At 36.8% G+C, this 27,619-nt stretch overlaps 1 protein-coding gene and 1 long non-coding RNA gene across 3 annotated transcripts in view; one reads left to right on the top strand and one right to left on the bottom strand.

Moving 5' to 3' along the window:
• LOC139125615 (tropomyosin beta chain-like) overlaps nucleotides 1–27,619 on the bottom strand; it is a 79,862-nt gene that overhangs the window by 39,838 nt on the left and 12,405 nt on the right. The gene's annotated exons all lie outside the window — the stretch shown is intronic.
• Nucleotides 1–27,619, top strand: part of LOC139125619 (uncharacterized) — a 34,874-nt gene that overhangs the window by 3,813 nt on the left and 3,442 nt on the right. The window contains exons 2-3 of the long non-coding RNA XR_011550303.1: nucleotides 8,606–8,805; nucleotides 10,461–10,584. This is a non-coding gene — a long non-coding RNA (uncharacterized lncRNA). The remainder of the gene's footprint in view (nucleotides 1–8,605; nucleotides 8,806–10,460; nucleotides 10,585–27,619) is intronic.

Raw genomic sequence — 27,619 nt, 5'->3', positions numbered from 1 at the left:
AGGTCAATCATAGAACTCATCAATTCACTCTATTGTTCTTCTGTACATGACATTGATTTTACAAGAAGTTGAATTTTTGTATAAATTTAACTAAATACCCCTATAGGGACATGTACATACAAAATTAAGATTTGTAATGACACAGATCTAGATTAAAAGTCCACAGAGTGAGGCCCCAATTACAGGATACACTACAGTATAAATTAAAGCTTGCAGGACTCAACTTTGCACTTTGAACAGCCAGAGTTAAACTTGTAGTATTATCTCTCTGGCGAATCGTGAATGTATTCAATATGCAATCACACTATCATGAGATGAATTAAATTTCTGCTGGAATGACAACTAATTATTGAAAATGTGATAGCTAAGTCAATTTTGAAACATGATATACATCAATTTGGAACCGGCATTGACTTTGGAAGCTCTTGTTATGAGTGTAGTTAAAGTAGCAGAATTTAGCATGAATTGACTGGAATGACAGTTCATATTGAAAACTTCAGCTCAGCAAAGTTATTCTTGAAAAATGATGTGTATTGATTTCTAGCCTGTATTGACTGTTGCACCCCCTGTTATGAGTGTAGTTGAATTAGAAGAATTTAACATACACGGTTACAATGGATGTGTATTGAAGACAAATGAAATTGTGTTTACTGTTTTGATGTTTATTTTGAGCTTTGATGTTTTTCAAAGCTAAATACCAACTATACTTTTACCAATAATCCTAATCTTATGGATTGTGTTTTATGCTTGCATGTCATTGTAAATAAATAAATAAATAAATAATAAATAAATAATAAATAATAATAAAAATAAATTTTGATGTATTTGCATTAAAAGGGCCAGTATCTGAAAACTGTTTGTGACTTTTCCTGTCCTTTTGGTTAGGGTTTACACCTGTGGTAATATGACAGAACCCCATGGCGAGAGAGTGCAAGCGCGCGTCCGCCGTACCAGCGGTATTTGCACGAGTGTTTGCGGGGGATCCGGCGGTCGTGCTTTCACGAGCGCAGCGAGTGAAAGGACAGCCGGATTCAACGCAAACACGAGTGCAAATACCCCTGGTACGGCAAGCTTGCTCGCTCGCCATGGGGTTCTGTTATTATTACATATGTTTCCCCCTGTTTATTTTATCGAGAAAATAAAGGAACTAAAAAAAACAAGCGAACACATTTTAAATAGTTTACGCGACACACATTGAAAGACAAGGATCACGCGCTGTTCTATTCATTTGCATGCAGGTATGGAATAATGTTTTTGGTATTTGCACTGCAGTGCAAATACCGATAGTACGCGCGCGCTTCGATGCAAGTAAACTGTGGTACATATGTAATAATATGTAAAATTATATTTAGGGAAAACTATTTCAATATTGCTTCCATCATACAGTGTACATGTCTTCAATGAATATAACTTTGTTGACATTATGCAGAATGTCAAATGCCAAATCAATTATCACACTGAAATTCCTTTGTTCAGGGTTGTTTGTATCTTTGGCTGCATTCACAAAAATGGTGGGGGGGGGGGGGGCTGGAGGAATTCAGGGGGTATATGAAATATTTTGGGGTAGCAGATGGGAACTTGAAAGTTGAGCTCTGGCAATGGGGACCTGAAAATTTTTTGAATGAAACATTATATATTATTGCCTGAATACATGGGTTTATGTGCCCGAGATCAGGTGACAAATTTTGTATTACATGCCTTTCACAGTTAACATATATATCATGACATTTGGTTACATGCAGGGCATTCTCGGACAATTTTACCATTACAGGGCTCGAAATAATACCTGTCTGCCTGTCCCGGACAAGTGAAATTTGGCCTGGGACAAGTAGTTTTGAAAAGTACTTGTCCAAATTGACAGGTAGATTTTTCAGCCTGTAACCCAGTATTTCAACCTATTGACTACAGCAAATATTCATAAGTTTAAATTTATGTACCTTTTAAAATTTTGAAAATCATTGTTTGGATATTTACCTGTCAGAAAAAAGTAAAGAAAGTTCGATAATATCTTATCACTGTTTACAGGAGGCAGCCATGTTGATTTATCAAAGGTCACGTCTCAAATCTGTTAGATTGGGAGATTCTCAGAGCCATCTCTACAAGGATGGCGTTGTTACGCCCTTTTGCATACAACACAGACGTGAGTTTGTTGAATTTTCCAAGATTCACTCGTTGGTTCTGTCAAAAACTTCCTATCAAACTAATTAAAAATAACATTCAATTTCTCTGGACATTGTCTCAGGTGAGTTGAATTAGTATAGTTTCTTTAAATAAATTATGCCATTTTAGACAGGTACTTTTCCCACTGGGACAGGTACTTTTTAGCTCCCATAGCCATATGTATATATGGCAATGGAAGCTATTCTTATAGGCTAGGGAAATGTCTGTATGTATGTATGTCTGTATGTCTGTATGTCTGTATGTCTGTATGTCTGTCCGTCAACATCAAAAACTCCAAAATCGCTGTACATTTCATCTTGATATTTGGTGTGTACATGGATGATGGGCTGTAGATGAGATTTTGTTCAAATGAAGTTGTCATTGCCAAAAATATGCAAATTAAGTGAAAAAATGTAAAAACAGTCAAAATTGAAAAAACTCAATAACCACTGAGCAGATTACATGAAAAATTAGCATGTAAGTACTTTTGGCTGACATGGAATGATTGTGCACATCTTGGGTAGTATCTTGGACTTGCTATTTTTCATGAATTTTTTGTAATTTTCTCCCATTTTTGGTCAAAAAATCTCCTGCTCTGAAACCACAAGTCCGATTGATTTGAAACTTGGTATGGAAGTGCATAGGAGTGACCTTTCCCAAATGTGGGCAAATCGTGGTGAAATTTGCATATTTTTAGTTTACACGTCCATAGACTCCCATGTATAAGGCAGATCTCCATAGACTCCCATGTATAAGGCCACGAAAAATAAAAATTTAGTTTCTCATCGTATTCATATTGCAAAAAGGATGCAGTGACACAATTTTTAGTCCCCACGGATGAAGTCCAGTGAGCTTATAGATTGGGTCATGTCCGTCTGTTCGTCCATCCGTGAGTCCATCCGTTCACGCAGATATCTCGGATATTTTGACAAAATGTCATGTGACCTTGATGACCTTTGATCTCAAATATACATATTTGTCCATAACTCAGTAACCACAAGTGCTACCACCCTTCATATATGGTATGATGGGACAGCTTGTGACGCCACATATTGTACCTCATTAATTATGCACATATCTAATTTTGAGCGAGCCAATAGAGCTAGAGGTCTGATTTTTGGTATATAGGGATAACTTAGCAAAACAATTTTTTTGACAAAATGTCACGTGACCTTGGTGACCTTTGACCTCAAATATACATATTTGTCCATAACTCAGTAACCACAAGTGCTACAGCCTTCATGTATGGTATGATGGGACACCTTATGACGCCACATATTTTACCTCATTAATTATGTGCATATCTAATTTTGAGCGAGCCAATAGAGCTAGAGGTCTGATTTTTGGTATATAGGGATAACTTAGCAAAACAATTTTTTTGACAAAATGTCACGTGACCTCGGCGACCTTTGACCTTGAATATACATATTTGTCCATAACTCAGTAACCACAAGTGCTACAGCCTTCATGTATGGTATGATGGGACACCTTATGACGCCACATATTGTACCTCATTAATTATGCACATATCTAATTTTGAGCGAGCCAATAGAGCTAGAGGTCTGATTTTTGGTATATAGGGATAACTTAGCAATACAATTTTGTTGACAAAATGTCACGTGACCTCGGTGACCTTTGACTTCAAATATACATATTTGTCCATAACTCAGTAACCACAAGTGCTACAGCCTTCATGTATGGTATGATGGGACACCTTATGACGCCACATATTGTACCTCATTAATTATGCGCATATCTAATTTTGAGCGAGCCAATAGAGCTAGAGGTCTGATTTTTGGTATATAGGGATAACTTAGCAATACATTTTTTTTGACAAAATGTCACGTGACCTTGGTGACCTTTGACCTCAAATATACATATTTGTCCATAACTCAGTAACCACAAGTGCTACAGCCTTCATGTATGGTATGATGGGACACCTTATGACGCCACATATTGTACCTCATTAATTATGTACATATCTAATTTTGAGCGAGCCAATAGAGCTAGAGGTCTGATTTTTGGTATATAGGGATAACTTAGCAAAACAATTTTTTGGCAAAATGTCACGTGACCTCGGTGACCTTTGACCTCAAATATACATATTTTTCCATAACTCGTAACCACAAGTGCTACACACCCTTCATGTTTGGTATGATTGGACACCTTATGACGCCACATACTGTACCTCAATAATTATGCGCATATTCATTCTGAGCGAGCCAATAGAGCTGGATGTCTGATTTTTGGTATATAGGGATAACTATGGGAGAGAAATTTTTTTACCAAATGTCATGTGACCTCGATGACCTTTTACCTAAAATATATGTTTATGTCAATAAATAAGTAACCACAAGTGCTATGTCCTTTGTATTTAGTAGGATGGGAGACCTTATGACAACACACGCTTTACCTCATTAATTATGTACACATCTAATTCTGGGCAAGCGAATAGAGCTAGAGATCTGATTTTTTGGCATATAGGGATTTATTAGCAATATAATTTTTTTTTTCAAAATGTCATGTGACCTCGATGACCTTTGACCTTGATTATACATATATATGCATATTTCAGTAACCACAAGTTCTATACCCTCCAATTTTGATAGGATATTAGACCTTAAGATGTCACATCTTGTACCTCATTTATAATGCGCATATGTATTTCTTGGCTGGCCAATACTGCTAGAGTACTGATCTTTTTTCCCGATTTAGAACCATAACTTAGACATGCCTCATGTGTTTCAAATTGGGAACAACGACATAGACCTATGTGCCCATAGATCTCAACATATACACTCCAGTGATACTTCTTAATGACCACATTTTCCTGCCCCATCAAGACTTATACTCCTATTACAAGTGGGGACTATGTCATTGTAAATGACTTGTTGAGTTAATGGTTGTATCACAGTATTCGATATATCTAATTCTGTATTTTTTCCATTTTATATTCTGAATAATTACATTAAACATATTTCACTGTCTCCAGTACATTTCATTTAAGTATTTTCACTTCATGCACTTTATCCCTTTCACACATGTTCAAATATCTGACCAGAGAACAAACACTAAATAGTCCAGGATGGGAGCTACAGTGTCCTTGACGCTATTTTTATTTTGACTTGTCCAGTGGACAGGTGGTTGAAAAAAAGTATTTCGAGCCCTGCATTATCGACCAGCATCAAACAGATTTTCATGAAAGTCTAAATAGGAGTGCATGCATTGATATTTAATCTAGTGTTAAGTGTCTAGTTTGACGTGGAAAATGTCAAGTGCTTGACTGGACTGGGTAACCATGGAAACCGGTCAGTACATCGTTCATTGGCCCGCTAACTCCCCGGATGTTCCTATTCAAATCAATGCACAGATTTGCACTCACATCCAGGCATGTAATAAACATTTTAATGTCATCAAATTGTTGTAATATTAGTATAATTAAACTAAACATTATTATTATTATTATTATTATTAACAATTTTGTCATATTTTTCATGACTTTGTCTAAGCGTGTATGATTTTTTGTAAAAAATCAAAGCACATGAGCCTAAGTAACGGGGCAGAAGCTGGAACTGATAATTTTTCAATATTTCTGTGCAATATATATCAATTACAGTTTCTTGCTGTCTCCCTACAGCATGCTGAAACACACAATATTCAGTTTGTCAACAATAAGTCTGATAATTTATGTAAATATGTATTAGGTGATAAATGATTTACAATCCAGACTGACAGTCAGTTGTCAATGATACAAATTCACAGCTCATGTGACCCAAACTTTTCATGAACTGCATCAGAGGCAGAGCTTTCTCGGTCACTGCCAGTATGCAGTGCACTGCATTTGACAATATTTTTTGTTCAATTTATACAACAATGTTCTTGTTCTACTTCCCAGCATGTTGAATTATCCAGTATTCAGCTTGCCAACACAGCCTGTGTATGTGTACTACTTGCACACAAGATCAAACCAGAGAGCAACACATGATATGGAAGATCAGGAGACTTGAAAGTATCAGGAATTTGGAATTGTAGATATGACTATAATCAAATATTAAAGAAAAAAGATGAGGGTCACCATGCCTAATTTTCTAAATTTTCACATTCTCATCGTAAAATAAAAAAAAGTAAAACTTTGAACTGAAAAGACTGTATGTAATTTTAATGAAAAAATGTGCTACTAAATGGAATTATTTATATTTTTACCAAATTTGCAATTATTACACCCAAAATTTCAGAGATTAATCTTTGAAATTTTGGGTGAAAGAGAGATTAATCTCTGAAATTTTTGGTGAAATAATGGTAATTTGGTATTTATGTATTTATTTTATGGAATATTTTAGCCTTAAACTTAAAGTTTTGGCAATACACCCATCTCACGCTCCATATGCCATCCTGGATTGCCGGGTCAAAGGTCACTTTGGGAAAATAAAAGTCAATACACAAAAGTTGGCTATTGACACGTGGGACTCTTTCCACCAAACTTTACATGATTTTATTTAGCAAACTTAAATAACTCATGCTTCTCAGAATGTTTTACTCAGCCATTGGCACGATAGAATGAACAAAGTTGCAGGAGATTTTTTGTGTAGTATGATGTGGCCCGGGAGATAGTGTGGCATCAACGATGGAATGCAGGTACAGCCATCTATCTTGTTGTACACTGCATGCAATGTGCAGATGAAATCCAATTCGCCTATTTTCGTTTGCCTTTGTTGGCATTTTATACGTTCGCTTTGGAAAGTCATTTACCAGTGTCATGTCAGTTACTGGCTGGAAACTTTCTACCCTGGTAAACTTTCTACCCTGGTATACTACGGAATAAAGACTCTTGAAGTTGAACTGGGGCCTATACTGACTATGGTCTCCTTGACCGGCCCAATGACCTTCAACAAAATGACCTTCGACCTAACATGGTTGTTACAAAGGCAAAGACAAGCAAAACGGAAAGTGAAAGTATAGCCATTTACTCTGTATTTGTTATTGCTGTAATATAGCGGCTTTAAGTTACTGAACTGTCAAACATATCAAACATGTAGCAATTACATTTGAATTTGACAGATAGCAACATGTGTTTATATGAGTGGGAGGTATCATCAGATGAAAAGTGTTTATAATAAACAGATCCTGTATATGATGGGATTAAATGAACCACTTGATAAACTGTCATTGATATGAATTCACACAATTTCTTAAAGACTTGCCTATTTTTCCATACCTAACAATGTATAATTAATTTTGCTGTGAGCTGAAAGTAGATACAGAGTTGAATTGATCTGAGATAGCTGTGTATACAGCCATCTTCAAATTTCATCGAGAGGTTTAATATTTTTTTATACCTCTCAACCATCTCTTGCAGTATTTAGGCAAGATCGTAGGCTTTATTGATTCACTTTATCATTTCTGCAGGAATTTGTCCAGAAACTGTTCGCAAGGGATGGTCTTCACATTTACCAACATGGTACAGGTTTATGGCCTCTGTCTTTTGCAGGGAATTTTCAACAGTGGAATGAAATGTATTAACTGATAGAACAATGTCAAACTTTCTTTCTACTTTCAGATCAGATGGTATCTCTATCACCAGCTTACTTAGTCTGGTAAGCCAGAAGTGAAGGTGACTCTGCCTGAGAAAGCTATCAAAGATTTGTGTACTGACAGTGAGAATGTCAGGGAGCTTTTAGGATGCCAAAACTGTACTTTTCCAAGTAGACAAATCAATATGATACAAGGAAGGCGAAAATGGCAAATCTGGAAACTTGAATATGTCCATGAAGCACAGAAATATCACCAAGACAAAGAAATTAACATATTGTCTTTTGACAACAGTCACACTGTTACATCGGTCACTGGATTTCATTCACCAGAACTGAGTAAGAATACACTGGAAAAATTCAGTGGTGACAATTCAAAACCAATTTCAAACGGTGATCAACTAAATGATACTGTTATTCAAGCAGCACAGAAGTCACCAGCTGGAGAGTTTCCTGAAATAGCTGACTTCAAGTCAACTTAATTAAGTGGATGTTTATTTCTTTCAAAAGGTAACAGGATAGATGTCCTATACTGTCCTGGTCAAAGGGTAACTGTATGAACAATGGACTATTAGAGGGGATACTGTCAATTATTATGACAGTTTTAATCACACTATATCTAAGTCATCTTTGTTCCAGCTTTGTTCATTCTTACAGATTCAAGGCAAGTCTGTCAGGGTTAACCACATTCCAGTCCAGCAACCAGAGGAGGTACAGATTGTGGCTTGTTTGAAATATTGCTTTCACAGTCTCATATGCATCCATTTTCACTGTTGGATCATAAACTGATGAGGAAGTACCTACATAATTGTTTTGGAAAAAAGCCAAACATATTTTGACCCATGCCCAAAATGTAGATCCACAGATAGACAAAGGAACCTGAGGTAATTCAATAATGATGTTTATTGTATTTGCAGACATCCTGAAGGAAAAAAGACAATATGATGGATGCAAGGAATGGTATGCAGACTGTGTAGATATCCCGAAAAATGTTTTCCAATATGAAGATGCCAAGTGGAGCGGCAGAGTGTGCAATTCATGAACAACATTCTTTGAATTTCACTTTTATCTGTTGGGAAAAATATGCTCATATCCATGCAGAAATATTCTGTCTTAGGTATGGCTTTTATTTAAATTGTTAATAGCAAACACACAACCACACTTCATATATATATATATATATATATATATATATATATATATATATATATATATATAATGTAATAACACAAAATTACTTCAAGTACAAAGTAATGATATCTGTTACTCAAGTTTCATACATCCTCTCTGCATAATGTAAAAACTAGGACAAGAAGTAATGCAGTTGAAAGCTGAGGACAAGAAGTAATGCAGTTGGAAGAGTCTGGAATTTCTCCTAAATTGAATCATTGTATTTTTAGAGAAAAACGTTTCAATTTTGTTTGGTAGTATTAGTTTGTTCCCCCATATTTGTCAAATTTATATTCAAGATGCATATTGAAGGACCATTTGCCACATTCAAAAGGAAAGGCATGATGTCAGAAGTTATTGCTAATGTTTAATCCTATGTTTAAAGTGAGGAAAAATGATTTCAAAAGTGGTTTAATTTGCAGATACAGGTCTGTAGTACCAAAGGTCAATGGCTTTGCTACACCATGAAGGTATCACAACACAAAGCTAAAATCACTTGATTAGGGTCAAAGGTTACAGTGTTGGCTTTCTGAGTTCGTTGAGACTTCATGGATATTTCTCTCTGGCTCATACTGATTCATACTCTTACAATGTAGAGATCTTGAATCTTAATTTATACATTCACTTTAAGCAGCAAAGTGCTCAATGACAAAATCTAGGGTTGTTATTGCTATATCTGATTTTGTCTGTACATTTCAGTGTATATTTCAGTGCATAGAATTGAGTGATGCTACCCACAATGCTCCTTGATTTGTGCAAACTGAGATCACGTGTTGACCTGAAGCAAATTTCTCTTGTACATAAACAATTCTTTCACGTCTTAAGGCATTGCTTTCATGACAATGCTTTTTAACTTTACACTTTGGTTATCGAGGTCAATCCCTTTTCACTATGGAGATAATTTTATCTGCTGATATTTCTGACTGCCACACACAATAATTTCAGTTGAACTTGGGGAATAATACACCAGTCAAATAGAATGTATGTTGGTTAGAAAATTCTTGTCATGTTGCTTAACATGAGAGGTACCGATACTGTGACTGTCTAAGTCACAATATGTTTTCACTTCACGTGGAAACATAGTACGGTGCATGGCAGCCTAGGTGTTAAAGAATGAAGAATTGGTCAGAATCAGTAAACTAAAGTGTCAGTAAACTAAAGTGTATTTTGCAACGTAAATGAAAACAGGAGACTAAATTGCATGTTTAAACACCCGTTTCACCTAATCTTGCAAACATAGCTGTGAAGAATATCATACATTTATTTCAAATTTTACATGCTATGATTAGCTTTGTCCAAACCAGTGATCCAAATTTTGAATTTTTCTTTGATATTATTCTATTTTCATTTCAGTCACATATATATATCTTCCAGATCTTAAATCTCAGATATAAGTGCCCTGCATTTTCCAATCAAATCTTTACCTTCACAATATCAAGATAGCTTGGTTACAATAATAATTTTTGTATGTATTAACGATGGAAATTCAAATTTTACAAAACAGTGACATGAATGTTAAAACAGATATTCATTTCATAGGGTACTGAGTCAGATGTTCTCTTGAACTACCAGGCTAAAATGTGTGTTCTGAATTTTTTTCAGCTGTTACTAAACCATGTCAGATAAGAAAGAAGTCTTTACTGTATAAAAAGAAAGACACAGGAATAAGTTTGAGAGTGCAAACATTTCTTAAGCGACATAAAAATCAAGAAGAAAAAGAGTTCAGGTATGTTATTTATGTTCAAATACACATATGATATAAATAGTCTTATCCCACAATCCTTCACTTCACCTTCCAGACTTCACTGACACTGAACATGAATTGTGAATCCATCAATTGCACGTCTACCCATAAGCTTAATGGTATATTTTATGCCGGTAAATCAACTAAATCTGTAGTTATAGACCTTTTAATGCTTTATTTTTGGCTTATGTATGTCATAGTGATGTCTGTCTGTATGTCTGTCTGTTTACTTCCGGTTAACTTGACTGAACACACATGTTTCAATCGCTCCATGTTCAGTAGGTTGTATTGTGCACTTAAGATCCGATTCAGGTCTGAAAATATCACTTACAACTTTGTAATACATCATCAACTCACTCTATTTATGATTTATCAATCACAAAAACATCGGAACGACGACGTCTTCCTGTAACCTTGTTGTGGTACTTGGAGTGTTCAAAATGGCTACTGGTACGCAATTCAAGGACATTGGAACTGCTGCAGATCAAAAGCATGTTGAAAAATCCAAGCGTATGACCCGTTCTACAAAAAATGATGATTTTATATGAAGCAGATATCAACAGGGACATTCAGAAACATCACGAGACTGACAATTTCCTGCCGGAGCACAACACGGAAAGCAAAGGACCTCCTGAGCGACGAAACGGATAGTGTCACCCATTGGCGCTACAGTAATAGTCAACATCGTGAGGTCAACGACATTTGTTTTAGAACCACACAGGCGAGAATCAAGGTCTGGGTAGAAGCTGCCAAGTTGAGATATACCATAAAACTTTTGCTGCAAATAACAAGATCGAAGTTCAGTGGAGCAGCATACCGGGCGGCATGCAAATGAAATGGGTTGATCTACATCAAGGGGACAGCAGCGATGGCAATAATTAAGTTACAGTGTGCTTCTATTCAACCTCAGGCGTAATTTTCATTCAGGGTAAATATATCCAGAAATGGCGTGATCAAGAGTACCAAAAGTTAAAAGCTGAAGTGGATCGTTTAATTGCAAAGGTAGGAGAAAATAGTGAATGTGAACACGAGTGTCTTTTGGATGGTGCTTTGGACAAATCAAAACAAATTTCACAAGATGGAGACCATCAGTGTAAGCAGTATGCCGTTGGAAATGGCGCCACTTCAGAAACCGGATATTCTGAACAATCAGTAACTGACACTACCGCTATTTTGGCAAGCAGCTCAGGGGAATGTAATGGAGAGACTGGTACCTTGACTGAAAGGGAAAGACAAGTTGATCTTTAATCATTAAGTGTTGAAACGCCTGTCAGCTCACGCCTCTCGCCAAACAAGTCAGTGCTCTTACATAAAGCAAGAGGTGTTGCTTTGCGGAAAGAATCTTCCTTCATGGAAACGATACAGGGTATTGAATCAAACTACATTGATCTCTCACATAGACTAGATTCATTCAACAAGACAAGCTTGATCTACAGACAAAGTGGGTGTCTCAGAATAAGTTAACAGCAGCGTGTCAGCAAGCAATGAGTGATGTGACAGCAGCTCTGGGAAAACTGCAGACATCTATTATAAATACCAACAAAGATGTCGCATTTGTTAAAAAGAACATTATGACAATACAGGAGATCCAGAATACGATTCTTGACATCTTGAAGGCCACTGTCAATGAAAATATACAGAAGAAAAGAGACAATGTTGATGTCTCAACTCAAACAATAAAACTGAATTGTGGTGAAGAGAAAAGACACTCGCAAAATATGGAGCTTGAGATCCGAACTCCATCAGATGACACAGATGATAGAATTACTGCTAATATTCCAGCTAGTAATTACTATGACATCTTAAATGATTCTGTGAACCCTTCTGGCTTCAGTGAACACTCAGATAGTTCATCATCATTGTCCACAGAGCAGAGTGTGATGAAAGACATATCCACACCATCCTCAGCTGCAAACAGAGGAAGTACAAACACAACACAGTACACATCAATTGGGCCAGCCCATTCAGACTCTTTGGCTTATTCCAGGAAAGGGAGCTTCAACACGGTAATTATAGGTGATTCGACCATTAAATACATTGACCACAGAAATTTTCAACAATCAGAAAGACGTTTGTGAAAACACTTCATGGAAAAGGAATAGATGACGTACGCCCATGCTTTCATCAAGGCTGCCAAACTAAAAGACCCACAAAACATTGTGCTGCACATTGGATCAAATAACATTGCAAACGGGACACCACATTGACATGTGCCAAAACAAGTATAAAGATCTAATCGACACAACTAGAGCAACCTATCCAAAAAGTAAAGTGTTTATATCAAGCATTTTACCGAGGTTAGGCAATGATACCTTAAATCACGCCAGCAGTGAATTTAATGACACTCTCCATTTCATGAGTGACAATTCACAAAATCTACACTTCATACAAAACAATTTCCAAGACAGAGTGAATAATATTAGATTAGAGTTGTTTGAAGATGAAGTACATCCAAATTACAAAGGCACTGCTTTCCTAGTGGCAAACATGAAGAGAAGCATCTACAAAGTTATTCTGACACAGATGGGTAACAATCAGCCAAATCCTAAGTTTGGAGAAGAGCACATTTCAAAGAAATACACTGATCGAGGGAGAGAGTATAACACTAATGGCTCCTGGAATTACAAATACAATTCAAACAGCAATCACAACAGCAACAGCAATAACGATAAAGGAACCACCTCATCACAACAGCAACAGCAATAACGACAAAGGAAAGCACCTCGTGAGGGAGTTTTTGACGAACATACTGAATTTTATCAACAATTGAATACATCATTGACATCCGTCCTTTAGATATGTGAGGACCTTGAATCAGGTATCTTAATGTCAAAATACTTAACTTCACTGTCACTACTTTTGAACTATTGACATGGTGTGTTCCTCAATAGCGAGAACTACACTGAAATTTACTACATGGAATATTTATGGAAATTTAGAACAGAAAGTTAGAGATAGCAGTTTTTTAAGTAGTTTAGAAAGGTTTGATTTTTTTAGTCTAGTAGAGACAAAAACAAGAGTGGACTCAAATATTAATATTTCAAAATATAGTTTTTTTCATTCGGCTAGAACCAAACAACATAGAAAAGCACGCTCACCCTCTGGAGGAGTTGCATTTTATTTTAGAGATATTTTTACTGCTGGTATTACGCAGATGGAAAGTAGTTCTGAAGATTTTATTTGGGTTCGTTTAGATAGTAACTTTTTTAACTTAGATGATGATATCTTTATTTGTACCCTATATTTTAGTCCACAAGGGTCAAGTATTTTTAGCTGGAAAGAGTCAAACCAGTTTCAGCTGTTGGAAAAAGATTTTGCTAAATTTTCAAAAAAGGGGGCAATTATTCTCACTGGAGAGTTCAATGCACATACTAAGAATATACAGGAGGTTACAATTTATGAACAAGACGACCATCATTTATCAAATGCAGACATTGCATTCAAAAAACGAATTCACAGGATATTTCAATGAAAAATTATTATGGTGACCAACTTTTAGATCTGTGCATGGCCACCGATATGGTAATTCTTAATGGGAGATGTATTGGAGACAGTATTGGAAAATTCACCTGTCACCAAAGGCATGGCAGCAGTACTGTGGACTATAGTATCGTCAGTACTAACTTATTTAGCAAATTCTATTTTTTAAGGTTCACCCACTTAACATTTCTATATCAGATCATTGCCAAACTGAATTTCAGTTACAGACTAACGCCTACTTAAATAATGTAGATACTAATATAAAATAATCAAGATAGACATAGCAATGATTTTACTTTTGTATGGAACAGCGACTCTAGGTATTACTTTTATGAAGCATTACATAATCCACACATTGCATCACTCATTAATAATTTTAACAAAACAAATTTTGATGCCACAATACAGTCAGTTAATACAGCTTGTGCAATGTTATCAAACATATTCCTACAAACAGCAGGAGCTAGTCTCCATAAACGCATTATAAGGAAAAAAAAGGAACAAAAGGGCAAGAAGTTAAGCACCTCTAGGAAACCAAAGTGGTATACCAATGATCTTGGTAATTTAAAAAATGATGTTTACAAATTATCAACTAAGTTGAGCAGAGACCCATATAATACTGAATTACGGAGCTCGTGCTACAATTTAAAGAAACAATATAAACGTCTAGTTAAAACAAAGAGAAGAGAATTTAAAGTCAGATTTTAAACAAATTAGACAGCTTGGGGAAATCAAACCCAAATAAGTACTGGGAGCTGATTAATGAGTTGAAATCAGATTCACAAAATAATAGCAGTGAACACACACCAATTGAAAAAGAAAGGGGGTACAATCATTTTAAGGCACTTAAGGTGGTTGGAAAGGCTATTTTTGCACCAATTCTTTTCTCAGAGTTAATGTCAAGTTTCAAGTGTTAGAATCAAGATATTTAGTTCAAATTTTCAGGATAACTCCCTTAGTTAATATTTTCTCCAAAGAATATAAAAATTGTATATTTGCAGCCATGATTTTGAAATATGACACCAGTAAATATTAAAATTTAATTTTTCATATCTTTTTTACATATTTGAATTTAATAATAATTGGATAGTATTAATATTACCAAATTAGTTATAAATATGTTGACACTATTTATTGTAAGATTTGTACGGCAGGATTTGTAAATAAAATTTGTTTTTATGATTTTACATGGGTTTATATATCAAAAATCATTAAAATTCTTTCAAATTTCAAATGTGATTTTTCAAAAGTACTTCAAATACAGGAAAATTGTGCCGTACAAGTCTTATCTGTAACCTTGTTAATAGGCTGTAAAAATTCCATGTTCATATCTCATTTCAAAGTTGGATTAAATTGGTATACAATTATGTAGGAAAACTGTTATTCTGTCAAAAATGTTGAAAACAAGCCATATTTGCACCCCTCTTTTGAAGTCATAGAGCAGTTTTTTTGGGTTAATCTCACTTTTGACACCTTTTTGACACTCAAAGAATCTAAAAATGCATTTACAATAGCAGTCACTCACTCTGAATGCCAGCACCGCCTTGTCAAACTTTCCTGAAAAACAGCAAATAATGACTTTCCCTTTTCAAACATTTTATTAAAAGCTAGGGGACCTCTACCATAGTTAATACACTAAGGACTCCCCAACTTCTTCTTATTTGGTCAGTTTTTCAGAAGTTTTAACAGGCTATAACTCTGCAATGCCTTTGTGCCCAAATGTCTAGTTTTTTTTATTCCACAGAGAATGTTGACTACTTTTATATTTTAATAGTTTTGTTGAAATTTATAACTGATGCTCTAGCCTTTCCAACCACCTTAATACAAAGGTAGATTTGCCATTAATAGATGAGAATGTCATGATCGATCAACAGAGGCTGGGAACACAGATCTCAGCTTTGGACAAACCCATCTCTGAATTAGAAATTCAAAAGCCATCAGTACTTTAAAGAACAGGAAAGCCCCAGTATGGATAAAATAACAAATGAAATTAAAGCTGCAAGCAGCGTTGGCGGGGCCCAAGCGGATAACATGGTTGAAAGATCTTGTACTAATGATATTATGTGCAAAATTCGATCTTGGAAAAGTATGATTTTGAACATCATCTCATAGTTACTGTACGTGTCAGTGGAAATTGCATGTTTTACGTAAAATCCAATATGGCGGCCAAATATGAAGGGTGTAGCACTTGTGGTTTGTGAATATTGACATATACTCATATTTAAGGGCAAAGGTCATCGAGGTCACGTGATATTTTGTCAAAAAATTGTAATGCTAAGTTATCCCTATATACCAAAAATCAGACCTCTAGCTCTATTGGCTGGCTCAGAATTAGATATGCGCATAATTAATGAGGTACAGGATGTGGTGTCATAAGGTCTCCCATCATACCAAATATGAAGGGTGTAGCACTTGTGGTTACTGAGTTATGGACATATACGTATATTCAAGGTCAAAGGTCATGAAGGTCACGTGACATTTTGTCAAAAAAATTGTATTGCTAAGTTATCCCTATATACCAAAAATCAGACCTTTAGCTCTATTGACTGGCTGAGAATTAGATATGCGCATAATTAATGAGGTACAGGATGTGGTGTCATAAGGTCTCCCATCATACTAAATATGAAGGGTGTAGCACTTGTGGTTACTGAGTTATGGACATATACTCATATTTAAGGTCAAAGGTCATCGAGGTCACATGACATTTTGTCAAAAAATTGTATTGCTAAGTTATCCCTATATACCAAAAATCAGACCTCTAGCTCTATTGGCTGGCTCAGAATTAGATATGCGCATAATTAATGAGGTACAGGATGTGGTGTCATAAGGTATCCCATCATACCAAATATGAAGGGTGTAGCACTTGTGGTTACTGAGTTATGGACATATACGTATATTCAAGGTCAAAGGTCATCGAGGTCACGTGATATTTTGTCAAAAAAATTGTATTGCTAAGTTATGCCTATATACAAAAAATCAGACCTCTAGCTCTATTGGCTGGCTGAGAATTAGATATGCGCATAATTAATGAGGTACAGGATGTTGTGTCATAAGGTCTCCCATCATCCCAAATATGAATAGCACTTGTGGTTACTGAGTTATGGACATATACGTATATTCAAGGTCAAAGGTCATCGAGGTCACGTGACATTTTGTCAAAAAAATTGTAATGCTAAGTTATCCCTATATACCAAAAATCAGACCTCTAGCTCTATTGGCTGGCTCAGAATTAGATATGCGCATAATTTATGAGGTACAGGATGTGGTGTCATAAGGTCTCCCATCATACCAAATATGAAGGGTGTAGCACTTGTGGTTACTGAGTTATGGACATATACGTATATTCAAGGTCAAAGGTCATCGAGGTCACGTGACATTTTGTCAAAAAAATTGTATTGCTAAGTTATCCCTATATACCAAAAATCAGACCTCTAGCTCTATTAGCTGGCTCAGAATTAGATATGCGCATAATTAATGAGGTACAAGATGTAGTGTCATAAGGTCTCCCATCATACCAAATATGAAGGCTGTAGCACTTGTGGTTACTTAGTTATGGACATATATGTATGTTTGAGGTCAAAGGTCATGGAAGTCATGTGACATTTTATTAAAAAATTGTTTTCCGTGGTTATCCCTATATACCAAAAATCAGACCTCTGGCTCTATTGGATTGCCCGAATTAGATATGACTCTTACATAGGCCAGAATAAGCCATTGATCAGTCCGGGTTATGTCCATATAGAGGATAGTAGGGAAGAGCCAATGGCGTACCGTATATGTAATGAAATTAAGGCAAGAACCAATCACGTACTGTATATGTACAAGGGTCAAAGGTTACGTTGGTCTATTTTTTACATCCATGGTTCAGATCGCGATATGACCTGACAGATCCACCGATCGAGTGAGACTGTTGGCTACCCGGAAGTATCTTAGCTCCAGTCGATTGGCGACGTTCTACCGTGTTAAAAATTGTAAGATTTCTTCAGGAATAGTTTTCTGAGTTTCTTAACCCTTGACCATATTCGACAAAGAGTTATTGGACGTTTTTCGTTCTCCTTTCCAGCTTTTGGTGAACTTCTCGGCGATTGATCCGGCGCGCGTTTTTCTGAGCGAAGGGTCAATCGTACCGGGCAACGCATGGTGATCGAAAAAATCGTGCTCCATCGTGCTCCGATGACCGACTAAAACAGTTGACCCATCTTTGCAAAGCTTGAAAATTCTCCATACTGCAGATGGCAAGGTTAAATTGAAATTTGACCAAAATAGGCGATATTTGGCGACAAATAACTTACTGTAGATTTACAAGGGTCAAATGCTGATTTCTAGGAGCCGTACCCGGCCAGAAATTCATCCAAATAAGTAATTTTCAATGTACTAACCACTTGTGTCGGTCACCATCTCGGCCACACTGAACATTGTGCTTAACGTCTACATCTAAAAACTACCCAGTGCTAAAAATAAAGGGCGAAATCAAGCCGAAAAGTTCCAAACTCGTTGCAATGTACGAGCCAAGGTTTGCATGGTTAATTATTCATGACGTTGGCGGCGGCAGGTTCGCTGATTGGTCAATCGTAATATCCTCTCTATGGACATAACCCGGACTGATATAGCTTAGCTGCAGAAGTATAGGGGAGGTCAAAGGTCATTGAAAAATCAGAAAAATAATACTTTAAAAATCTTCTTCTCAAAAACCGCCGGGTCAATATCCTTGAAATTTCATATATAGCATCTAGGTAGTATTGCCATAAAGTTTGCGAAAAGATTTTGGATCGGTCAAATTTTATGGAAATGGGACAGTAAAAAACATTTTCATTTCAAAATTGTAGCCAGGTCACATGACTAATTAAAAATTCAAGGTCAGGTGCACGAGTACTACCCATCACCTGTTACCCCTGCAGTTTGAGAAGTTTCGTTCAGCCGTTCGAGAGATCTAGGTGAGCAAAGAAATGGCAGAAGAAGAAGAAGAGGAAGTCAGTAGAACTTGAGCAATAACAATAGGGTCCCAGCCGGTCGGCTGGGCCCCTAATGATAAAAGCCAGTAGACATGTATTAATTAAACAAATCAAAACTCTTTTCAACATAATATTAGCTAGCGGTCACTTTCCTGATGCATGGAATACAGCATTATTATACCGATATACAAAAAAGGAGACAAAAATGACCCGAGAAATTACAGAGGGATAACATTGCTAAGTACAATTAGTAAACTTTTTACTTCAGTTCTAAAACAAAGACTAATTACTCATATTAAAATGAAAACCTTATTATTAGGGAACAAATTGGCTTTATGCCAGAGTTTAGTACATGTGATCATATATTTGTTTTAAAACAATTACTTACAAAGTATCTGAGTAAGGGGAAATATATTTTTGGCTGTTTCATAGACTTTCAGAAAGCCTTTGATTCAATTTGGCATGTGGGGCTTCTACACAAACTAATAAAGTATGGTATCACAGGGAAATTTTATAATATCATTAAGTCAATTTATTTAAATTCGAAGGGTTGCATTAGGGTGAAAGAGGGACTCACTGAACAGTTTCCCATGGAGAGAGGAATAAGGCAAGGTGACGGCCTAAGCCCACTGCTTTTTAACCTATACATTAATGACATAAAAGATTCGCTTAATTGTGTCACCAATGACCCACCAACTTTATTACGGAGTACTTTATCATGTCTACTTTATGCCGATGACTTACTTCTACTATCTGAGACACCTACGGGGCTACAGAATGCTATAAATTCAATAGGGCATTATTGTGAAAAATGGCATTTAGGCATAAACATTCTCAAATCAAAAATCATGGTTTTCAACAAATCGGGGAAATTTTCAACAAATTTAAATTTACTATACATGGTAATGAGTTGGAAAATGTGTCAACATATACTTACCTTGGCATAAAGTTAAATATTACAGGAAAACTAAACAGAGCACAAATTGATTTGAAAAACAGAGCTATGAAGGCATGTTTTAAATTGAGACAGTTACTCTTTGCAGAGTCAAATATTCCAATTAAGGTCCATTTACAAATGTTTGATGCCATGATAAAACCTATTCTGCTATACTGTACAGAAGTATGGACTGCGGACATATGCACAAATGCAAAAACCACAGGTTTTCTTCGACTGCGCAATGGCGCAAATTGCGCATTTCGAGTCATTTTCTGCCCTTTAAAAGTTACTGACTGCGCGAAAATCGCTCAAAACACAGAAAGCAAATACGCCCATATGATGGTGATCCAAGCCCATATAATAGTGTAGTGAACTGTAAATTTCCTGGTGTTTTTGGCCAGAAGACTGCTTTGGAAAAGACAATATATCGCCTGTCATTCAACTTTGGTGACGTGCATAACGTGGAGTGTACGCATCGAAAAAGAACAGCCAAGGACATAGTTATAGTTCAGTCTCCATGGATACTAGTGCCATTTTATGTTCATGTTTTGATAGGATATGTTGTTTAATGTCATTAGTAAGCATTAAAAAATGCTGCCCCTAAAATGTCAAGTCTGCCCCCTAATTTTGATGAATGGGGCAGAAATTGCCCCCTTCAGTGAGCAGGCAGAGAAAACACTGAAACCATGGCATACTCACAAACTTAACAAACACAATTGAAAAGTTGCACATTAAATTTTGCAAACACATACTTAAAGTGAATAATAAAGCATCCAACATAGCATGTTTAATGGAACTGGGTAGATATCCTCTAATTGTTTCAAGCATAACACAAATGGTAAAATATTGGTTAAAAATAAGTAAAAAGCAGATACAACACTGACTCGTGAGGCTTATGATCTGGGTTGTCAACTGGACAATGCACATACAGATAATAGGGTGTCAGGAATTAAACAATCGTTGCTGCTCGTAAATATTGGAGATGCCATGAATGTAAAGATAGAAAATGAAAAACAGTTTTAAAACTAATTTCAATGTAAAAGTTAAACAGCTATTTGAAAAATGTGCATTTGAATTGATTCATGATGATACCAGACAAGGGCACCATAAAAATAAACTTCGCACATACAGAGAGTTGAAAAAAGATTTCTCTCTCGAAAGCTACCTTCATGTTATAAAAAACCCAGATCACAGATCAGCCCTGTGCAAGTTACGCATTAGTGCACACATACTACACATAGAAACAGGTAGATATAGAAACCTTGATGTCATAGACAGAGCATGCCCAATTTGCCAAAACAAACAAGTAGAAGATGAGATACATTTTCTTTTTCATTGCAAAGGCTACACAGACATTAGACATGATTTTTTCAGTAAACTAAACATTTGTAAAAATGCATTCAGAGGCACACAAGACCTTATAAGCATCTTTTCAAGGACAGATAAAGCATCACTATGTGAATTGGGAAAATACATACATACATGTTTTAAACTCAGACAAGACAAAATGAAAAAACAAAGTAAACTATTTATGAACCTTTCATATGTTGACCTCATATATAGATATTTATATTTTATATATATATATATATACTCTTTCATTGTTGTTTTTGCAAAACCTTTATTGTACTTTATGATCAAGATCCCAACTGGGATACGATTTCAATAAAGGCTTACTTTACTTTACATGATATCTCAGAATTGCTGATCAAATCTGAATAAAATCTGGTGCACACATTGTGCTGTTAACACACAGGCCAGTACGCCTGTGAAATGGCTCTGGTCCAATACTGTCATAAAAAGTTACGTGTGGACGTTCCCAAGTGGTTCAGAAACGTTTCCAATTTGAGACGGTTTAGACTGCCTGACCTAAGCCGGTGTAGGAATTAACTCTATCAACAACTCGCAGTGTGGATGGACTGAGCCACTTCAGGGGCATGTTACAGTATTTGTAACATATAACAAACAACAACCAACATTCATTTTCCTTTCGTTATTGCTGCAAGTCAGTGCAGATTCTGTCATATAATCAATTGGTGCAAGTGTTGCACACATTGCTTAATCCTGTTAATCTTCAGTATTCTCGTCATGTAGTCAGCATATATTCTCTGTTGTTTAAATCATGTGTTGTCAAGTTAAGCAAATATCGCCGAGTTATGAACAGAGGGAAGGCAGGTCTGTATGCAGTGTGTACATGTGCTGTGAACACAGGTCTGTATGCATGCAGTGTGTACAGTGCTGTGAACACAGGTCTGTATGCAGTGTGTACAGTGCTGTGAACACAGGTCTGTATGCAGTGTGTACAGTGCTGTGAACACAGGTCTGTGTACAGTGTGTACAGTGCTGTGAACACAGGTCTGTATGCAGTGTGTACAGCGCTGTGAACACAGGTCTGTATACAGTGTGTACAGCGCTGTGAACACAGGTCTGTATGCAGTGTGTACAGTGCTGTGAACACAGGTCTGTATGCAGGTCTGTATGCAGTGTGTACAGTGCTGTGGACACAGGTCTGTATGCAGTGTGTACAGTGGTGTGAACACAGGTCTGTATGCAGTGTGTACAGTGCTGTGAACACAGGTCTGTATGCAGTGTGTACAGTGTTGTGAACACAGGTCTGTATACAGTGTGTACAGTGCTGTGAACACAGGTCTGTATACAGTGCGTACAGTGCTGTGAACACAGGTCTGTATGCAGTGTGTACAGTGCTGTGAACACAGGTCTGTATGCAGTGTGTACAGTGCTGTGAACACAGGTCTGTATGCAGTTTGTGCTGTGAACACAGGTCTGTATGCAGTTTGTACAGTGCTGTGAACACAGGTCTGTATGCAGTTTGTACAGTGCTGTGAACACAGGTCTGTATGCAGTGTGTACGAGTGCTGTGAACACAGGTCTGTATGCATTGTGTACAGTGCTGTGAACACATGGTCTGTATATGCAGTGTGTACAGTGCTGTGAACACAGGTCTGTATGCAGTGTGTACAATGCTGTGAACACAGGTCTGTATGCATTGTGTTCAGTGCTGTGAACACAGGTCTGTATGCAGTGTACAGTGCTGTGAACACAGGTCTGTATGCAGTGTGTACAGTGCTGTGAACACAGGTCTGTGCAGTGTGTACATGTGCTGTGAACACAGGTCTGTATGCAGCGTGTACAGTCCTGTGAACACAGGTCTGTATGCAGTGTGTACAGTGCTGTGAACACAGGTCTGTATGCAGTGTGCAGTGCTGTGAACACAGGTCTGTATGCAGTGTGTACAGTGCTGTGAACACAGGTCTGTATGCAGTGTGTGCAGTGCTGTGAACACAGGACTGTATACAGTGTGTACAGTGCTGTGAACACAGGTCTGTATACAGTGTGTACAGTGCTGTGAACACAGGTCTGTATGCAGTGTGTACAGTGCTGTGAACACAGGTCTGTATACAGTTTGTACAGTGCTGTGAACACAGGTCTGTATGCAGTGTGTACAGTGCTTTGAACACAGGTCTGTATGCAGTGTGTACAGTGCTGTGAACACAGGTCTGTATATGCATGCAGTTTGTACAGTGCTGTGAACACAGGTCTGTATGCAGAGTGTACAGTGCTGTAAACACGGTCTGTATACTGAGTGTGTACAGTGTTGTGAACACAGGTCTGTATACAGTGCGTACAGTGCTGTGAACACAGGTCTGTATCAGTGTGTACAGTGCTGTGAACACAGTTCTGTATGCAGTGTGTACAGTGCTGTGAACACAGGTCTGTAGGCAGTGTTTACAGTGCTGTGAACACAGGTCTGTGTGCAGTGTGTACAGTGCTGTGAACACAGGTCTGTACACACTGTTTCTTTTTTTGTGTTTTGTCTTTTTACATGAAATACTGTAAATTGGCAAAGAAAAGTTGTCTTCATTAAAAGAAAGTGAGACCATATTGTCCACAAGGTGTAATCTTAATGCTGTTTCTGTCATATATAGTGATATAACTGAATTCACTGATGTTTACTGATCATTCATTAAATATTAATATGGTTCAACTTGAAGTCAATTGCTGGATGGGAAGAAAAGCATGCATATGATTGTATAGAGCATTCCCAAAGATCAATTTGATGTACCCCTCTACAATGAAAGACTTAAACATTGGCTCAAACTTTCCTCAATGAACTTGCAACTTCCTCTTACCAAATAAAGAGTAAAAATCAGGGGTCAACGTGCAAAGTTTAGTGCTGGAGAAACAAATTACCAAACATTTACCAAAAATGAAATTCAAACTAAGCTCTATCCCTGTGGGGGAAAATAAAATTCTTGATTGTAGAAAAGACAAGACCCTGAAAAGTGTTCTTACTCCAAGAGCTTTAAAATCCCCCACACAAGTGGTAGATCAGTAAAGAATTGTAAAAATGTGAGTCCAAATGTGTGCCCCAGAGGTGTATTCTACCATAATTTGTGCAAATACTTGATGCAGTAATTTAGAAAAATGTCAGAGTTTGCTATATCATCTGACTGGTACTAGCAAGTATAGCTGATGATCTGAAAAAACAGCCAATAATGCCACAAAGACAATGTGTCAATCAAAATGCTATGTTTCTCTTGAAATTTACTCATGTTTTCCTAATTCCTCTGCAGTGTATGCGGTAGGAAAGTGAGTTACTTGATTTCAATTCATCAGACTTTATGTGAGGTAAGGTGAAAGATACTGAGAACTTTTTTCAATATACCTTTCCAGAGGGACACCACAGACAGAGAAGCTGAAGATCATCGTATTCTATGATATAAGTTACCATGATGGTGATTTTAATCTATGTTTAAAAGGTTGCTGCATGTATAGCAACACAAAGTAGACTGATAAATAGTCCTTGTTTCAATTATTTACAATGAGGGAACAATGAACTAGAATTTAGAAACAATTGGTTTATCACATTCCATTTTTCTCAGCTACAAGTCATCATCATGACAAGGAATGTACCGGTATACACATACTGTACTTTTACCATTGACAACCAAACTTTGCTGCAACCCTGCTGCTGTCTGTGGCAGTGAGGGGACTATGAACAGTGCCCTCAGTGGTGAAATACATATAATACTTTGTTTTTATGTAATAGATCCATGGCCATTCTATGTCTTCTCTATACTCTCATTCTAATAAATGAATTACGTTCCACTCCATTCATTCATTAATGATGGATCAGCCAGAGGGGCAGCTTTATTACAGACAAGTAGAGCAAAGTATACAGTACACATTATAACTGGGTGCGGGAGCTAATGGCGTGGCGGAAGCGGTTGAAATGTATTACCCGCGTCACCTGTGCATGCCGTCCAGGAAAAACCAGAGGTAAAAACCTTAGATTAGGGAAATTCTCTGGAAACCTGTGTCCGAAAACAGTGCATAACACAGGACCACGGTGTGGTGTCGGACTTCACCACTTTCGTTCATTCCCTCAATACGAAAACAACAACATCTTTGTTTTTTGAAGCCTAACTTGGACGAACCTGTCTGTAGGCTGCTGAAGTGCCTGCCTAGACTGAATACCTAACTCCAAACTTCCAATTTATAGCTCCGTAGCCCCACCCACGCATTAATCATTAATGCCACGAGCCAAATTTACGTAACGTGAAGACATCAATTTCTCTCTATACTATCGAACCGCGAGAAATTATATTTCCTGGTGGTTCTATACTGTTAACAGAAATCATTTCATTCCACCAATCATCAATCATTTAGTGCATTAAATCTGTACAGCAAAGACACTAGAGGACTATGCAGCCATAATATGAATGAAGAATTGGTCAGAATCAAAATACACTTTAAACTGTTTGGTTAGATTTTTCTTTTCCAAAACAGGAGGTTAAACTGCATACTTCATTGCCAGTTTCACTAATTTTGCAAACATAGTATGAACTAAGTAACATTTTAATTTGACTTCAACTTCATTTTATTTTCATTTTATTTACACATAACCACCTGGGCTTCCGCTGCTGCTCGCAAATTAGTAATTGAGAAAAAACTGCCGTTTACGAAATATTTTCACACCGCATTTGTATTTTTACGAGAAAAAATACAGGCTTAGGACATGGGGCATCGCGTCATGGTGTACAGTGATGTTCTCAAAGGAGGCGATTGAGACCGCCTACATGTTAGAATGATGTCATTCAAAATAAGAGTCTTTATAACGAATATTTTGACTGGTCGTGAATGTGGACTATTCACATTATCAGCCAATCATATCATCTGAGACATGCTCCTTCCGCTGTCAAGCACAGCCACGTTTTTTGGCCAGGACACCCAGACAAGCATACGTCTTTGTACAATCCCAAATGCCACCTATATCTTCTCCCCTGTACTCTTAATATAATGTTAGGATTCTCCGTTGAAAGTAAAGATAGGACTTTTTCTCTAGTCGAATTGTCATGTAAATAAGAACGTTATAAATCCCTTCGAAGTGTTGTATAAAGCTATTTTAGCTGATGAGCGTACGTTCACAAAGCTATTGATCATTGCCCAGGCCGATGAACTAGACAAGGTTTTCCCGTCACACAATCTCTAGCTCTGTACGATCGAAAGAATTAGACAAACTGAAGGTTTTTGCTTTGTATCATGAACGTTTATAACACTATAAAAAGAAAGTACGGTGGCGAAAATAAGCACAAAAAATGAGACTTACTAAAACGTACTACTCTTCAATTGTTCAATGTTCAGTTCAGATACAGTGAGTGGCGGCATGGCATTGTGGAAAGCTAAAGATTGTCTGCAATGAAAGTCACGAGCAAACTTTGGTGTCAACGGATTCAGTCTTTGAATTATCAATGAACACTCTGTAACTCACTTATTTTTCAGGTCAATAGGCCAAAAGTTGCTTGTCTGTGCCATCAAGCCTCTCTGTTTGTGAATTTTCCCATTCTACAATGACTATCAAGAAGTGACTGAAGCAAATTTGACATCGAGAAACTCGACTTTCAAAACCATAGCCAAATAGTCAACCCTTTAAGTTTTGGTTTAAACTCTACAGAGTTTGCTCATGTGCATTAACAAGACCACCTAGGTAATTTGAAAAACATAGGATACTGGTATAGTGCAATGATAATCCAAACTTCAAAATAGTGAGGGATGATATAAGCACAGGAAAATGATGACATAAAATGGTGCATTATTTTTCAGAAGCTTCAAAACATTCCTTTATAACTACTTAAAGATTTTTTCTTTCCATATTGTTCAGTTGAAACTGGAAAAAATACCTTGAAGGCACAGTGGAAATGGCTGTTATTATTTGTACATCAAGCCCTAAGAAAGTAAACATACAAGTATATAAAATGTTACAGTTTTTCATGAATATTAATGCTCATGAATATTAATGAGCCGTCCAGTACTCTTGGAACTCTTGGGAGAACCCTGTTAAAGGATGAGCATAGTGACCAATTGAGAATTCTGAAAGACTAAAATATGAGTGGAGTATAACCAAAGAAATTCTGTGTGAAATTACAGGGGGGGTTTCAAGATACATGGGCATACTTTTGGATCTGAAGGTTGATGAAATATATCCATACCTATGTACATTAGTCACAATTGGTGTGATATTGCCAACAAACACTGCTGCTTGTGAAAGGGGCTTTTCCAGGTACAACAGAATAAAAACAAAATCCAGGGCTAGGCTGAAAGTTAGCACAGTTAGTTCCATTATGAC

Source organism: Ptychodera flava (genome assembly GCF_041260155.1).
Source record: "Ptychodera flava strain L36383 chromosome 3 unlocalized genomic scaffold, AS_Pfla_20210202 Scaffold_25__1_contigs__length_14229661_pilon, whole genome shotgun sequence".
Classification (NCBI taxonomy): Eukaryota; Metazoa; Hemichordata; class Enteropneusta; family Ptychoderidae; genus Ptychodera; species Ptychodera flava.
This window is presented reverse-complemented; position numbering and strand designations above follow the sequence as displayed.